The sequence below is a fragment of the Botryllus schlosseri genome, chromosome 3, assembly GCF_051294905.1.
Source record: "Botryllus schlosseri isolate E-star chromosome 3, Bs_hap1, whole genome shotgun sequence".
Classification (NCBI taxonomy): domain Eukaryota; kingdom Metazoa; phylum Chordata; class Ascidiacea; order Stolidobranchia; family Styelidae; genus Botryllus; species Botryllus schlosseri.
Genome location: NC_137238.1, coordinates 5,521,726 through 5,538,876, shown reverse-complemented (window position 1 = coordinate 5,538,876; position 17,151 = coordinate 5,521,726). Strand labels below are relative to the sequence as shown.

General features: G+C 39.6%; 1 protein-coding gene and 2 long non-coding RNA genes across 5 annotated transcripts in view; 2 read left to right on the top strand and 1 right to left on the bottom strand.

Moving 5' to 3' along the window:
• The window catches only part of LOC145435498 (uncharacterized), a 64,416-nt gene that overhangs the window by 27,619 nt on the left and 19,646 nt on the right, over positions 1-17,151 (bottom strand). The window lies entirely within an intron of this gene.
• Positions 1,299-5,770, top strand: LOC145435662 (uncharacterized). 2 transcript variants are annotated; one of them, XR_013913942.1, is made up of 4 exons: positions 1,299-1,471; positions 2,617-3,024; positions 3,130-3,294; positions 5,520-5,770. It is a non-coding gene; the product is annotated as an uncharacterized LOC145435662 (long non-coding RNA). The 2 variants fall into 2 exon arrangements; XR_013913941.1 differs by having other exon boundaries at positions 2,617-3,294.
• On the top strand, positions 8,361-12,747 carry LOC145435265 (uncharacterized). Of its 2 annotated transcripts, none has more exons than XR_013913774.1 (4): positions 8,361-8,488; positions 9,775-9,834; positions 10,707-11,006; positions 12,217-12,747. It is a non-coding gene; the product is annotated as an uncharacterized LOC145435265 (long non-coding RNA). The 2 variants fall into 2 exon arrangements; XR_013913773.1 differs by having other exon boundaries at positions 9,775-9,828; positions 10,704-11,006; positions 12,217-12,746.

Here is a 17,151-nt window from a genome sequence, read left to right as displayed (position 1 = left end):
AATAAAAATATTTTACGACCTTAGTTTGCACGCATCTCTCTATTGGCCGAATCCTGTCTATGACGGCAGTGAAAATTTTGAAAATCATGTTTTTATTTTGGTTTGCAATGGAACATACGTATCCAGTGTAGCCATAGAAGTTTTGTTGTAGGATTGTTATTGAAGCATGTTGAAGTTATTTATGCGCAATTTGGGAGTAGGGTCATATATCTGTCAAAACACCTGTATCAACATATTGGCTCGTCCTCTGTGCTGCTACTATGAACATTGCCTCTGAGTTCAATGTTTGATGATAGGAAGAAAGACGTCGCGGAAGAAATATTAAAACAAAAAGTTGTTTTTATTATTGTGGTGGTGGTTGTAATCACGGTGATTCGACATGAATGAAATGTTACTCCAGGCTGATATTCATTCGGTGATTCCTGATCTGTCGACTTAAAGCAGTGGTTCCCAACCTTATTGTCTTCATTCCCTACTTCAGATTTATTCAGAGTCTTCATTCCCCACTGCCCTCTCCTATATACCCTTTAAGTAGGGTTATACCATATTTTGAAATCTAAAAAGAGGAGACTTTATATAAATTCTGGAAGCTAAAAAAAACTGGTGATTTTGAAATTGTTTCGACTGATAGTATTATGTTGACTTAATAAAACGTAATTACTTTGACTCGGCTCCGGATTTTTCACAGAACTCTGATTTTCGCCGCGTCGTAGTCGCAGTTGTCGTGGAATTTAAATCCTTTTCAGACAAAAGGAGGACAGATACCCCAAAAGGAGGACATTTAGGTGTTCTCTAAGGCTCACTTTTAATTATAATTTTCGATACATACATTCCAGAGCAGTTAACTGGTAAAGGACATCGCGCAGGTGTCCCCATGATTAGGCTATCCTGCATATACTTTTTAACTAATGCCTCTATTCTCCACCATAATCCATTGAATTCCCTATCAGTGGTGATTCCCCCCGGTTTCGAACCACTGACTTAAAGGATGCCCTACGTTTATTCCAGGCTTTGTAAGATATATCTTACGCGAAGCGGATGGCGAGGAGGAGCTTATAGACGAACCTTTAATACTACGGTATGTATAAAGCCATCAAGTATTGAATTAAGGTGCCATTGATTGCCTCGATTGTCGACCTTGAAACGGCGAATTCAAGTACAGTGTCGCAGTAACCATTTCACTTACAGAATGGGAATCATCATGTTAGGAATCAAGCGGCTGCAGGTCGCTGTGGTTACCTCCGTAAATATGATCGTCAGTCAAGTAGCCTATGCAATGACTGATCGTAGGAAATGATCGCTTTCTTCCGGAATAAACGTTACTTTAGTACCATTAGTGGTGCATCCAGGCTTGTATGCCATCAGAATGCAATAAATTGTAAAGTTGCAAGTTATCTTGTGTGCTCAAATCGGTCAATGACAGACTTTAAAGTGGTAGCGTTGTGCGCATGTTTCATGCTCCATCTCGGAGGTAAATAATAAGTTTGTGTGACATATTTGGTAAAAAGAAGTTTGTGGCATCGCACTTGATGAGACGGGCCGTGTGGTTAACGAGCCACGCCGGATTGTCGCTTCGGAGCTTCAGTAGTACAGAAGGAATTTATTCATATTGCCTTCTTTATATGCGAGTCAATATAACAAGTAGAAGAGATGCCGTGATGCCGATGGACATATAGAAACGAGTGTCGCGTCTCGCGACGGATACACTCTTTAAATGTAATTCGTTCATGTCCGCGCATTCCTATGATTACTTCACGTCACTATTGTTGATGTTGTTTTGATAAAACGTGGTTTCGCCATTTATGTTCACCTTACGTCGCAACCCGTGTACGTTCGTTGCTTACTCTGCGTCTACCGGCATATAGACCATAGCTCAAGGCTTTTATGAAATTCTCTCTGATGCGAATTATGTGCCCATCAGGGTTTTAATCAAGTCACAAGTCAATTTGACTGTCATAGTTTTGAATTGAGTCAAGTCGTGTCATTTTCAATTTAGCACCGAGTCAAGACCTAGTCCAAGTCAGGCAGCAGCGAGTCGAGTCCGAGTCTTAGTGTTCAGACTCGAGTTCGAGTCCAAGTTTTATTGTGTACTTTTTATAGCGAGTTCAAGCCTGACTCTTCTCATTTCTGTGAAACGTTTGTGTAATAACAAAATTTTCTCATTTCTTCCACTCTAAGCATTTATATTATACATTGTATAATCATTCAGATAAAATATACAGTTTCTGAGCCTATTTTTCAATTGTTGGTCCTGCTATATGAGTCTTGAATAAGCCATTTAGAAATTGTCATGTCAGATGACTTGGTCGGACTATATGCAATGACTTGAGCACCAGTCGAGTCAATACACTACTCATTTTGCCAGCAAAAATTACTCGAGTCAATTACAGTCAACGAAATAATGCGACTCGTGTCGAAACATGACTCGAGACATAACAACCCTGGTAATAACGTCTGACCGATCAGCCTCAAGCGCTAAGACTTGTTCATACGTTAACCGAACGGAGCCGACCATGATCACTATGACTCTGCAAATTGAATTATGTATAAATACCCAGCTAATTATTTGTTGTCGCCAAAGCAAAATCTAATCAACATTTTAATCACATTCTTTAGACCGCACTCGATCAACTTCTACTTGTGGGCAAAGGGAAATCACAATAGTAAGTCGGGAATATCAAATCATAACGGTTGATAAGGGAGTTTATTACGATGCATTTATTATATATTGACTTAAAAGAGTGTAAATAATTTACCATATCAGCATTTGCTCAGCTTTGGTTTCTTTATAGCGATAATGACATTCGATCTTCGTATCTATTGTTTTGACAGGATATTTCAAGTGAGTCAATATGATACCTTGTCGACATTACTTTCGGGTTGAAGATTATTTCTCCTTGTTGCGTGACTTATGGGGCATTTGACGTTTACATAAATGTCCTGCATGTCGTATCTTGTGCGCGATGAAGACGGCTAGGATATTATGAAATCACAAGCGCAAATCTAATTGCGTGCTGTAACAAGGTCAGAGTAAAGTATTTTTCGGGCGACCACCACATTTGAATCGCGTTATCCACCTCAATCCGTGGCTACCATATTTTATCTCAACTAAAGTTCTGTGATCTACAGACGCGGCTGGTTTGCAGGCACTGGAGAGAACACTCGGAAGGGAAGCTGAAAATATCATTGCTATTGAAACTACCATAAAGGAAAACGACAGTCGCTCACTCATCTCTTCATCAACCAAAACTATAGCAGCAAAGTCGATACCACCCGCGGCTGCAGTCCCAAAAGGTTATAGTGTGAATACTACCGAATTATATCAAAATACAAGTATAGGGTAGTGTATGTTACTGCCTTTATCGAACTGCTGATGTGTAACCAAAAGCTAAGAGCAGATTGATATAAAATTGTAACATTGGATTGAGCAAAATCGAGTATTTAAATCGTATGGTTTCGAATCGATTATGGGCATTCGAATATCGCTCATTATGACGTCTAGCAGTGGCAGTAGTGATTATCAGAAAAGTTAAAATACCGTATTTACCTTTTAACGAACAAATGCGCTGTGTAATCAGAGTACGCCGGTTGCCATAATCCAGGGGTGGCTAACCTTTTCGGCCAAAGGGCCACATACTATTGTCGAAACATTGCGCGGGCCACTAGCCGCGCCGCGCGCGAAAAAATTTCAAAGTACATGGATCAATAATATTGTTACTTCGGTAGATTGCGGGTCTGCTGTTAATCGCTGGGCTCCGTTTGCAAGGACATGACTGCTCGGCGTCTGGACATATCGATACCGAAAACTTCGGCCAACTTGCGTCAAACATTTTGTGCCTAGGTTTCATCGTTGACTGTCTTTCTGCGAGCGCAAACGCAACGTCGCATGTTGGACGATACTTTCTCTCGTACATCGAATATAGTTGTAGACTGAATCTGGTACATTGGGCGTTTTTCCATCTTCAGGAGGGAATAGGCTACGTAACAGTATTAAAAGCAAGAAATCGAGTGACTTCATATTGCGCCAAGCGCGAAGAAAATTTTACTTTAGATAAATCTACGGCAAAACCGTCTACCCTGTTGTAATATACGAAGATCTACCAAAATTGTGACCGGCCCATGGATCTGCCAATGCGTCGGAACTGATATTTTAGTCATCAACACAAGTGTTGCGGACAGGCTAATCTAATTTTTGGCTGGCCTTGCAAGTTCACAATCTGGGCAATCCATTTTTGATAATGTACCTAATATCGAAAATCTCCTCGCGGGCCACTCAAAACCTCCTCGCGGGCCACGAGTTGGCCGGCCCTGCCATAATCTGATGACGCTATAATCCGTGTATGCACCGAGGCAATCTGCAATACCTACATTTACTCTGTGTTTTTTATTCGGCAGTGTTTAACTCTTCAACTCAGCTAATAATGGGTGAGTCGTATCACCGATCAAAGTACTATAACCAGCTATCATGAAATGAAATGTGCTTGTCTAAATGTTCTTCATGTAATGACTATTCACGTGACTTGGCGGAAAACAAAGATTACTCTGTTGGGCTAAGCCCCGAGACTTAACGTTAACAACCGCACATGAGCTTTTGAGGATAGCCTGGACATAGGGCCTACTGCACACGCCAGCACTTGTGTTTTCCTGCCGCGATCTGAGGGTCGGCAGATGGTCGAATTAAGTTGCCTCACCATGCCTAAACGGTGTCGTATCGCCGTGAATGCAGTGAAGCAACATTAGCGAGACTAGAGGAATAAGTATTGGACCAGAAGTGTGGATCATAAGGTATAAGCAGGTAGTTCCCCAACCATTCCCATATTTATACTAGGAGGATTGTGTAAATAACAATTCTTTGCAGCATATCGAAAACACATTCATAACCAAGATACATTGTAAATACCTTATATAGGTCACGTCACATCCAGTCATCTCACCCAATTTATCTCGACTGGTTGATCCGGACTGTAGCGACAGAGGCGGTGAGCCGTTTATCACATTGTCAAAATATCTATTTTCGAGTATCTTAGAATAGTAAAAGGTACAATGGTACATGTTAATTTTATACGCTCTTTCCGTCACCTGATCATTATCTCTAAAGGCGGAGTAAAGATCTCAAAAATATGCAATCTTCTGCCGTTATCAGCCTCACCGTCATTGAAGCATTTGCAGTATCGTAAAGCGAACATGTAACATGTAGCCTAAGAATTATAATTTACAATTTTGTACAAACCAACAACAGTTACGCCTCCTAGTAAATAATGACCCTCCCTGACACATTGCAAACTTTTACCGTGATCAACTGATCAACTTAGGAAAAGCAGCGAACTATAAATCGTTAAACATTCTCATTCTCATATTCAACTGTTCTCGCTGTGGTGGCCTATCTAAGCTTAAATATTTAGCTTACATATACCTTATAACTTCGTTCAGCGTATAAAAGGAGCAATTTACACCCACATCACTAATAGTTAAACTAGGGCACGCATTCCTGTAATAGAAATGTACCATTGATATTTCAGGATGCTCTATCTCTCAATTCACATTTCCGGAGAAAGATCATCTTGATTACGTTCAATATCGTGGCACTCTACCACGCATGACGTCACTGACTGCATGCATGTGGCTTCGATCTCCAGATCATGAGCACCCCGTGAAAGGTACATTCATGAGCTACTGCGCCGAAGGTTCGAAAGGCTGCAACGCCGCAACGGTCTCCCTATACTCGGCAAGTCTGGTTGTGAATTCCGAAATGGGATCTTCTACGTTTGAAAGCGATTTACCGGTAATCACGCATTCGACGCATTTTTGCCTCGTATTGAATTCCCATTCGGCTATGTTTTACGTCAATGGTACGCAAAAAGGAGATCGGCAATATACGAAGGAGGGATCCGGACAAATAAATGGAGGTGGTGTGCTCATTTTCGGTCAAGATCAGGATTTGAAAATAAACGGATCCAATCCGGGACCACCAAATACCAAAAATCGCTACCAGGGCTTTTTTGGCGAGATGCAAGGATTTCATGTTTGGAATAGAGCGCTATCTCTCAAAGAAATCGAGGGTTTATTCGCAGCTGGTGAATGTCATTGCGTCCGTGACTCGATTATGACTTTCCACGATTCTAATTCTATTGTGAAAGTTGATGTGATTGAACACGAGATTTACCGTTGTCATTGATACGCTGATTTAAATTGAAGGGTGTAAAAATTGATGTTTTGGTTGTGGTACTGCATTACACGAAACTGATAATGTATAGTGTGATTCATGCATGGTTTTCCCGATTATTATTATTCTCACTGATAACACGGTCCACTTTTGTTCTCGGCTTTTGTAAGACACCTTTCACGTGGATCAGATTGCGAGGAGGAGCTTAGATAAACTACATATGTGTAGGTATTTAAGAATCGAGCTCGGTCATACTCTTACTCGCAACCCATGGGCGTGACATCTGAAGAATATATCATCGCACCATCTCGCAACTCTTTCTTGACCAGCTGAAGTGTGTGGGGATTGGAGGCATAGGCAATTGACAAAGGCAGTAAGGCAGTGGGCAGAGAGACATCGGAATGCCCTGCATAAATGGGAAAGATTTCATGAAGTCTAAATTGACCTGACAGAAAATACTTCTAGATATGACTATCACTTGAGAAATATATTTAACCGTATTTTTCGTGCTAATTATCAGTTCATTTCCTTGTCGTAGTCGGTAATTTCGGTGTGTAAAGTACTCTATGGGGAAATTATCCCGTGTCTATTTCAATGAAGTGGACTAATTTCCTGCTAATCCGTGTCATATCTTTTTTTCGTTTACTGGCGATGTCTCCATCCAAACACCACCATAGGCCCTTGTAAAGTTCAAAAAAGTCGAAAAGACATCCCTGCCTCTTCGGACATACATGCAACACGATTTTTGGTCATGTCGGTATGACGAAATTGGTCACCGTAAATACTATTATTTCAAAAATGACTGAAATTTCAATTTGACTGACCTCGGCTTCCAGTGGTTGGAATCGAGTCAAATTTGATGTGCAACGTTATTTTAGGAAATCGGACGATTTGACAACCAAGCCGATTAAATTGGGAAAAAAAGTATTTTTAAACACCCCCCACCCTCTATCAACTCTACGCGGGGGATCTGATCACATGAGCTGAGAAACGATAAATGTTTGAAAGGAATATGTGCAAATACAAATATTCACGACGAAATTAATTCGTGAATCTGAAAAATTTTAAACCAAGACGTAACCAAGAATCTCTTCATAACATGACCACTAGCGATTTTGGTTCGTATGGAAAGCTGATATGAATAAAGAAATCAGTTTGGAGCTCACCGAAAATGGACAGGGACAGTGTAAAATAGGTAGGGCAGGACACAATGATTCGACTACTCGAATCTGAATCGAGTATTAATTTTAATGATTCGAGTCGAGTAGTAAAAGATGATTTTTTCGAGTACTGAAATTATACGGTTCTCGCCACTAAAAGTTAATTTATCAACGAGAATTATAGTTCCGCTACTAATTTTCACTGTTGAAGCTTTGAAATTTTGATTGGCGGTACCGTAGCATACGAAAAAAATAGTACAAAGGTACGAAGGTTACTGGGCGTAGCAAATTTCCGAAGTCATGATCATCCCACAACATTGTCACCAAGTGGAATGAAATTGGTATGGTCGAAAAAATACCAAAGTATCATTTATGAGATTGATAACAGGCATTATATCCTCTGTGATGGCATAAACATTACGGGTACATATTTGAACTTTGACGTATTCCATTCTGTTATGACGTCACAATGAGTGATATTCGATTACTCGACTCGAAGCATATTACGTGATTCAGAATCGAATCACTCAGGTACTCGATTTTGCCCAGCCCTAAAAATAGGTATATGGCGTCCAGTTTCTTCATTACGAACCATGTCCTGGAATGCGGCCGCAGGCTACATAACTCATCGAAATGCTGCCGTGAATAACAAAAAGGTTGGCAACCCCTTATCTAGGATAATTATTTGTTAAAAGATTTGGGTGTACATTGGATACACAAGCTTTTCTCAAGTCGCTTTCTCAAGGTCTTTGGGGACTAGGAAAGAGTGACATTGGATTGAATTGTGGTAATTCCCCCTGAAAATCAACAGCATCACATCACCGCAACTTTCCAACCCGTTATTAAAAATCCGTGCTAATATCTACCGTGCGTGGTTGATATTCACGTCATCTCAATCCCAACCCGAAAATTATCCATGAAGGTCGCAGTAACTATATCCCTTAATATAGTTCCGAATTACATAGCAAGATTATGATTGATCGTAGGAAATGAGGGCTTCCGTCCGGAATTAACTTTGAGAATATCATGCGTGTGGCATCCAGGCTTACGTTATATTCGAACGCTTTAAATTGGAAGGATGCGTGTTATCCCATCAATTCGAATCTGCAAATGAAAGGCATGCATTCGGAGTTGTTATTAGCTCTTTTGATACTTCGGCTAGGAGGTAAGTGAGATCTGCATAGATATTAGGTTATGTGCCTAATATGGTCTTACGATTCGCATATAATTTCACACCAACAGTTTAATTTCTTATCACTGATCACGCCCGATGGACAGGAATAGGACAGAACCCAATTGATCCTATCGTCATTTTCCGTCTCACATTATAATATCATCAGTCGCAATTCCAATTGTAACATGTTAATTTGGAATCCTTCATCGTCGCACCGTCAGAGTATTCGTTACTCGATTTCCATTCAGCTGATCAACTAAATTTCATTACATGGAATCGCACTGCGGTGAAAGTTCCCTCGAGAGAGGATATATTTGAAAGGTGCTTCCTTTCAAATTAACCTGTTGGTGTCGGGGGTGTCAAACACAATTTGGATCGCGGGACTCATTCAAATCATTTCATTGATGGCGGGTCGAATCAGTTAAATGATTACCAAGTTTTTCTTCGGAATCCATTCCTTTGTTTTCAGGGGAATGATAAACTATCAAGCCAATGCATTGTACATTATATTGCGGATAATATGGGCTCTATTCTGGCAACAACTTTAGTCGCACAAAACGAAATTGTAAATATTACGATGGGAGACTGATTAGTTACAGCCATAAACCGCAGAAACAGTGTCGCCAACCGGCGTATGACGCAGAAATAAGTTGATATATTTATATGCTCCCTTTGTTTTAGTCGTGGTGTGGGGTTCGCTCCTTGTATATTTTGCTAGCAAGGCAAGGTTCTAAATGCGGACGGTGGGACTTGTTGCATTATTATTTAAGGTTCATTCGGGTTTCTAAGGAGGCCGTGAATATTTTGCATCAGACGTTATGCATCGGTTTGACCATTCGCATTCAAATATCAACTTTTGATAGAAATGTGCTGAATAAGAAAAGCATATTTCATTACTCGAAAGTGCTTCCTGGGCCGGATGAAATAGTCTGGCAAGCCGTATGCGGCCCGCGGGGCGTATGTTTGACAGCTTGATCTATGGTATAGTCATGCTAGTAACTCAAATCATAGGTAGGAATTGTTAGGAATTGATCTACCTTCCGCTTTATGGAGCAAATTCCGTATCTACAATAATAAAATGAATACTGTGAGTATGGATAACAAAGTATGCTCCAGCGTTAAAGTAATAGGAATGAGTCTCATGGGGTTATGTTATACAAATCACTTCACTGCCATTTCGTGATGTCTCTCTTGGACCCCTATTATATTGTACATAATTTACTTGATACCGTTGATTTCTTCAATTTAGCAATGCTTATTTGAGTAGTATTCTACAGACCGCGTTGTATCAACTTCTACCTGTGGAACAAGGCAAATGACCATAGTAAGTTGTCGAGGTCGAATCTTAGGTAATATCGATACTATTTATAAGCGGCATATCGAATATACTGCCAATAGTTTTGCACCATGGAAGGTATTATTTATATTTACTGAATGACAGGACTAAAGTATAGTCGAATATTTGAATTTCATGGCGGTGACGTCATGTTTGGTGACACGATTGTTGACAAACAATATTATTTTCACTTCTATGCTAGTTGCTCAGGAGTACCTCTGAAGAGCGCCAGTATTCTTTCCAAATGTAATGGCTTGAGTAATATCCGGTTTCATTGCTTCTACAATGTCTTGTATTATAAAAATTCGACTTAGCTCTACTCGTTTTCCTTAAAAATCGAGTGACATGACTTGTAAAAATTAGCAATGACTTGAAGAAACTTGAGAATTGAAGATATATTTACTTGTTGTCTACATTAGTAACATCACTTAGCACCTATTTCCAGCATAGCGTAGGGTGAATATCAGGCTAACAAGTTCGGCCCCGAAATCTTGCCTCCATCCATATCCATTTGTCGGAACTGACCTTGTGCACAATCATATAACCTAGTGGTGAAGTAAGTTACGATTTCTTGTACCCCCATTGGGGGTGGTAAGTGGTAATACTCACTTTTTCGCTAAAATTGTATTGTGAGTTGTTATATTTTCTTTTGACAGGAAATTTCAGGTGAGTCAGTTTCTTACATAATCATATTTAATTTCTGGTTAAGTTTATTTCTCCCTGATTAATTTAAATAAATATTAATGATTCATTTTTGCTTCTCAACCAATTCTTAACTTTCCGTTATTGATCGGACGTAGAGTATTGCTCATACTATTATTATGATTAAAATCGATTGATCAAATCATTCAAATAGATTAAAATTTTAAGCAGATGCGGTGGATTTGCAAGCGCTGGAAAGAGTATTTGAAATGGCAGGAGGAAATATAGCGTCAGTTTAAACTCGCGTGACGAATAAAGAAGGGGGTACAACAATCCGGGATTTAGATGCGAATCCTACTAGCACAATAACAACTGCACTACCAACAACAAGACATACGCCCGTAACAAACACAACAAAAGCAACAAAAGCAACATTACCCACAACAACAACGAGAACGACTACAACAGTGGCAAAAACTACATCATTAAAGAGTCACGCAATGACAACTTCGAAAGCTTACGAGCATACAGGTAAGCTATCCAAATAGTGACTGTATGACAAGGCCAGAAGTGATACAAAATATTATCCTCAAACATTGAGTTCGGGAGATTGAGTTGTGAACTAGGCAGCAATTTGGTATTCTAGTAAAAAAGCTCAAACCCGGAAAAAGTATGGATTACGATCTCAGGTCATAATGATGCTGATAAGTTTGACGGATCTCATTCTAATTGAATTATGTTGTCTCTTCCATTAAAACCACTAATATTCTCGAGATATCTATCTCTATGTAACTTGATTCCGATATCACGTTAGATTTCGAATTGCTACCCCGACCCTGCTCCCTACACTGCAGAATTGAACTTCACGACTTTGCTCTGATTCACGAATTGTTGAGTTTTTAACTAGCTACTCCGTATCCGTACCAAAACTCGTTCAGTAACAAAATTGAGACTGGATGAGAAGTGCGACTCTAACTTCTAATGGCTAAAACGATCCGACTCGCGACTCTGGTTACGACTCGTTAGCGCACCGTGAAAGTTCGCAGACATCATTTCTGCGATATCAACATCTTTTCTTTATTTTTTGTTACCATGACATACCTTTACAACTGCAACGAAGGAGTAATTTCAGTCATATGTGATGGAAATTAAATTCTGATTTTGAATTAGCGTTTATAATTTTGTAACGTCCAAAATTCCTACTTCCAGCTTATCAATACTATATCCAGGAAACAAATTTACTCATGTTTAACAGACCAAAAGCCATCTATATCCAATGGTGGCATAAACAATTTGTTTCATCAAAACCCATTCGATGTGAAATGGTTCAAAATGATACGATCACGACTAATTAAAGGTTTATTGACAATGATTGTAACGTCGCAGGTGATGAGATGTATGTCGTTTGACAGATGCGCAGGACTCGTGGTCCCTAATACACATGGCCATCGATCCAACATATCATTTCGTTTAAAACACATTGCTGCCCTGTGTTCATTCGTAAAAGTAATTTTTGTTCACATCCATTATGTTAGTCTTTCTCACCGGCAGCATCAGTTCGTTTTGAGATAGAAGCTGTTACAACACGTCATTTCAATCAATACCTCAGCCTTCCCTTGCAGGCGTTATAGCGAAATTATTTGGAAGAAAAATAAATAAATATAATATTTATTTTGGTTTCAAGACTTAGACGAATAAATCGAATTTAGCCGATTTGAACATTTTGTTGCAAATATTGCAGGATGCAATGTCTCTCAAGTCCTATTCCCGGGAACCGGACATTTGGATTACGTCCAATACGCGGATACATTGCCTAACATTACGTCACTTACTGTATGCGTTTGGCTGAGGAAGGTTCATGATCGCAATCCGGTTTATGGTTTTCTATTTAGCTACCGGATAAACGGAAATCAGAGCTATAGCGACATGACGGTCTATTTGGTTGGAAATACATTGCGTGTTGTAGTTCCGGAACAGCGACCAATGTTTTTCATTCTTCCTAGAATCATTTATGAAACTCATATGTGCATTTCAATGAACCCATCTTGGACTACGTCATACGTTAATGGAACACTCAAAACTCGTGACCTTACGGGCATGAAAAGCATACGAGGAGGTGGCGTGCTGGTTGTTGGTCAAAATCACCCATCGTCCGAACGCTCGCATGGCTTCCTTGGTGAGATGACCGGATTTCAACTTTGGAATAAAGCTTTGGACGCAACTGAAATTGAACATTTGTACGGAGCCGGTCAATGCAATTGCGCAATTGACGTAATTTTCACTCTCAATAGTTCTAATTCGTACGCCACCAGTGGCGTAATCGTTGATAGGAATGTCATCTGTCATGGAGACGCGATTTAGAATTTGTTTCAGATGTATTCTCAGTTTGGATATATTTTGCTTGTCTCGCTGGTTAAGCCATTCGATGAAATGAAAAAACGTATCATGTATCGCAGTATTTAAAAGAGGATTGTAAATTGCGGATTTCTGCTGATACCCAACCAGCTACTGTTTTTCTACAGTGTATATTCGAGGTAGTTGCATTGCGCATTCTCATAGATAGGCCTGCGTGAGTGATGTATTTATTGTGTTGCATGTTCCAACTTGAAACAGGCACCACAGTTAGTGTCGAAAACTGACTATTGCGATGTTTGTATGTTTGTTTTGGGTTATTCATGGTGTTTGACGACTACTATGGTCATTTACACCAGGCCGATATTATTCTTATTTTTCCGTAACTGCCGACTTATAGCACGGCTCACATCTAGGCTTTTGTACGATACCGCTGTCGCGGATGAGGTGGCGAGGAGGAGCCAAGATAAACCTCCAGCACCTAGGTATCGGAATTCGGAAGTCGACCTCGGTCGGACTCGAACCTGCACCCACTGGTGTTGCAGGCGCGGATTATACCACTGCGCTGTCTCGTCACTGTTCTATTGCGTCGTCGTAACATGACTAAACGTTTATTAAAGTTAAGGTAACCAATGTGGCTATAAGCAAGATATCTGGCAGCAGAGCAGAAGAGAATGGAATAACAAGGTAACGATAACGAGACAATATACTGTACAACGGAACTAATCAGATTAAATAAATTATTGCCTAATTGCGGATCACCACCATATTTCATGTCTTTTTTCAGAAAGCTTCAAAGCTAAAACAGACCAATGTTGAGACTTACGCTTAAAAAGTTAGATACCACTATTCCAGATCAGGACACGCTTAGTGCTGCTAGAATATGCTACGATAAATAGATGCTAGATTGCGAAACGGCAGTTTCAAACGTTGTGATGAGCCATATTTGATGTGTTGAATCATGCCATATGGGTGACAATGCGCTGTGAACGGAACCACGCAACCCGCTACGTAAATTATTTACCAAATACCGTGTGAAAACATGATCGTCACTGCGTATCAATTTTTGCGCGAGGCGCGAAAAAATAATCTGGGTTTAGTTGCTGTTGTGTGAATTAAATTCTTCTTGGTACAACATTAAGCCAGCCCTATAATTCCTCGGTCTTTAGCTCTAATTTGAGGAATATAGCACTTTTACCCGAAAAAAGTAAGTAAATAACAAATTATTACGAATTAGATATAGCGGTAAATTACATTTACATGATGAATTACTTCAAGTAGTGGGAAACTACCTGTCTACTTTGAAAAAGTAGAAGTACTCAGTTACTGAGCAAATCTGATAGCGCATGTCCATTATCCATGCTATTGATGAAGATATAGATAGATAGATAGTCTTTTATTCGTCACATCAATAAATAAAGAAGTATACGAAACAAATATTGCGGTATAGACTGGGAGACGACGAGGGGCCGTTAGGCCTTCAGAATCAGTCGCCACCCGTTTGGATTGTTTGATGCATAAATAATTACGTGAAACATAGGCTATATATTAAATCACACACACATATGTAGAGTCAACATTCAGTAAATATACGACTAACGATACGATATTAAGCTTTAATAAAGGTGTAATAAAGGATAACATTAGAACAAGCATTGTATAAAAGAAAAAAAATCAACAGTACGTTTGGAGTAGATAATTTATACATATATTTTTAAACTGCCATGGCGGTATTGGTATCAGCTCTGCAGGGAGATCATTCCAAGTTTTCGCACCGACAAATTGTAAACTATTGCGGGATGAAGATCGGGACAGGAGAGGCAGCGAAATAGAGTTTCTCGATACCTGCCTAGTTTCATAACCATGAGTTTTCGCAAAAGTTGTAAAATGCGAATTAAAGTATGCCCTGTTTGTGTGGAAGATGGTGTGCATCATCTTTGCCGTCTCGTACTGAATTAGGTCGGCAACTCTGAGTATACCATGACTTCGATTTTCCGGGAGAATTCGTTGCCTGGGAGGTAATTTACTAATGACACGAAGAGCCTGGTTCTGGAGAGTTTTGATTTTTGTAAGGTTTGTTACATTTGTATGTCCCGATATATTTATTGCATATTGAAGCTGAGATTGAAAAATAGCAAAATACACTGCGCACAGTACTTTTTGTGGCATTAGATATATCAATCGTTGTAGCATGCCCGTAGCCCTTGACAATTTCGAGGTGACTGAGTCGATCCGAGATTTCCATGACAATTTCGAATCGACAAGAATTCCCAGATAGCGAACGTGATCAGCTGGGTTAATGATAGTTTGATTGATTCTTACAGAAAATGGATTGTATTTTTGTGAATTGGAATTATTAAATAAGAGAAGTTGGGTTTGCTGGGGTTGATGGAAAGTTGATTACTTCTCATCCAATTACAGATCTTTGTCATTTCATCAGATGTCAAGTCTTGCAAGGTCTGCAAGGATGTTGAGGATGCTGAGAAACAGGCATCATCAGCGAATAGTACGGTTTTCAGAGAGGAGACCTTGCTAACAGCATTGATATATATAAGAAATAATAAAGGCCCCAATACAGACCCCTGAGCGACGCCACAAGTTATAGTTGATGGAGCTGAGATAGTACTATTGACATACACACATTGTCGTCGGTTTTTCAAGTAGTCAGATATAAGTTTCGAGGCAATACCACGTATGCCAAACTGAACAAGTTTTCTAATCAGTATCTGGTGGCTAACAGAGTCAAATGCTTTGCTGATATCGAAGAAAACACAGCATGTTGGTTTTCTGTTATCAAGTGACATGAAGTGTCTGGATGTCATGTCGGCTAGGGCCTGCGTAGTGCTTCTATTGGCTAAAAAACCGAATTGCTCATCGGATAATAGTGAATTTTTCATAACAAAGTCAATGATTCTACGGTAGAGTAGTCTTTCAAATGTAATGGCAATTGAGTTCAAAACTGAAATTGGTCTGTAGTTTCCAATTTCTAGCCTGTCATTCTTTTTGTAAACTGGTACAACCTTGGCTTGCTTGCGATGGTCTGGAAATATCCCATGATTGCTTGAAAAGTTGAAAAATGTGCATAGATGTCTGGCAATAGCAGGTGCAATGAATTTGAGCAGTTTTGCCGGGATCGTATCAACGCCAGAGGATTTGCCGTTTTTAAGCGAGTGTATACTACATAGGCTTACCATACGTCCTCTTTTAAGAGGATTTGTCCTCTTTTTTGACTATTTTGAAAGTGTCCTCGGAGGACGCCCTTTTGTCCTCTTTTTTGAGAATTTGTCCTCTTTTTTGAAAATTTAGGTCAGATTTAGATCAAATTGCGAGTGATATGCCGCAAATTAGCACAGAAGTGACGCTCCGGCGGGTATTTCGGAGTGAAAATCGGTGAATTTAGCTCTGAGCGAAAAGATGACCTTTTTTTTTTTTTTAGTCATCCACCTGGCAATGTGCAGTAAAAAACGTTATTTTGAGCTCTGAGCAGAAGTGATGACCTTTTTTTTTATTTTATTTTTTTTGAGTCAACCGATCACAAGGTGAGGAAAAGTAACCAGTTTTTGAGAATTTTACTCCGGTTTTGCAAGTTGCAAATTTCTGATAAAGTGTCCTCTTTTTTGATTTCCAAAATATGGTAAGCCTAATACTACACATCATTTCTGACTCATTGCAATCTTCTAAAAAGATAGAGTTGGGACAGGAGAAGGTATAGGAACTTTGTGTCGTTGGATTGATAATAGGAGATGGGAGCTTTGCAGCTAGTACGGAACCAATTGAAGTGAAGTAATTATTAAAGCAGTTGGATATCTTGGCGGGGTCAGAGGTCAAACTACCGTCACTGAGACGAATCTGAGTTGGATAGGTTGCTGAAGTATCGCCCCTATTTATTATACCATTTATTGCCTTCCAGGCAGATTTTGGGTCACCCTTGAACCGTGTGAAGAGGGACATGTAGTATGTTTGCTTAGCTTTAGTGATAGTTCGCGAAAGGTTGCTTGCATATGATTTATAGACTATTTTGTCTTCAAGGCTCCCCTTTAGGAATAATGTACGATACATCTTATTCTTTATACGAATGGATTGGAGGATAGATGGAATTAACCATGGCTTACGTTTCAATTTACGCTGTTTGCGAGATAAACCTGTCAATGGTGAGTATACATTAACTATTTCTAATATTGAATTGATAAACATGTTGAATCGCTGATTAAAATTCAATTCAGTCAGAGGCATTGGTTCATACTTTTCAAAATAGTCCCAGACGTGATTGTAGAAATGTAGATATTAGTCATGCTTTCTGGAGTCAGATTCCTGGAGAGTGTCG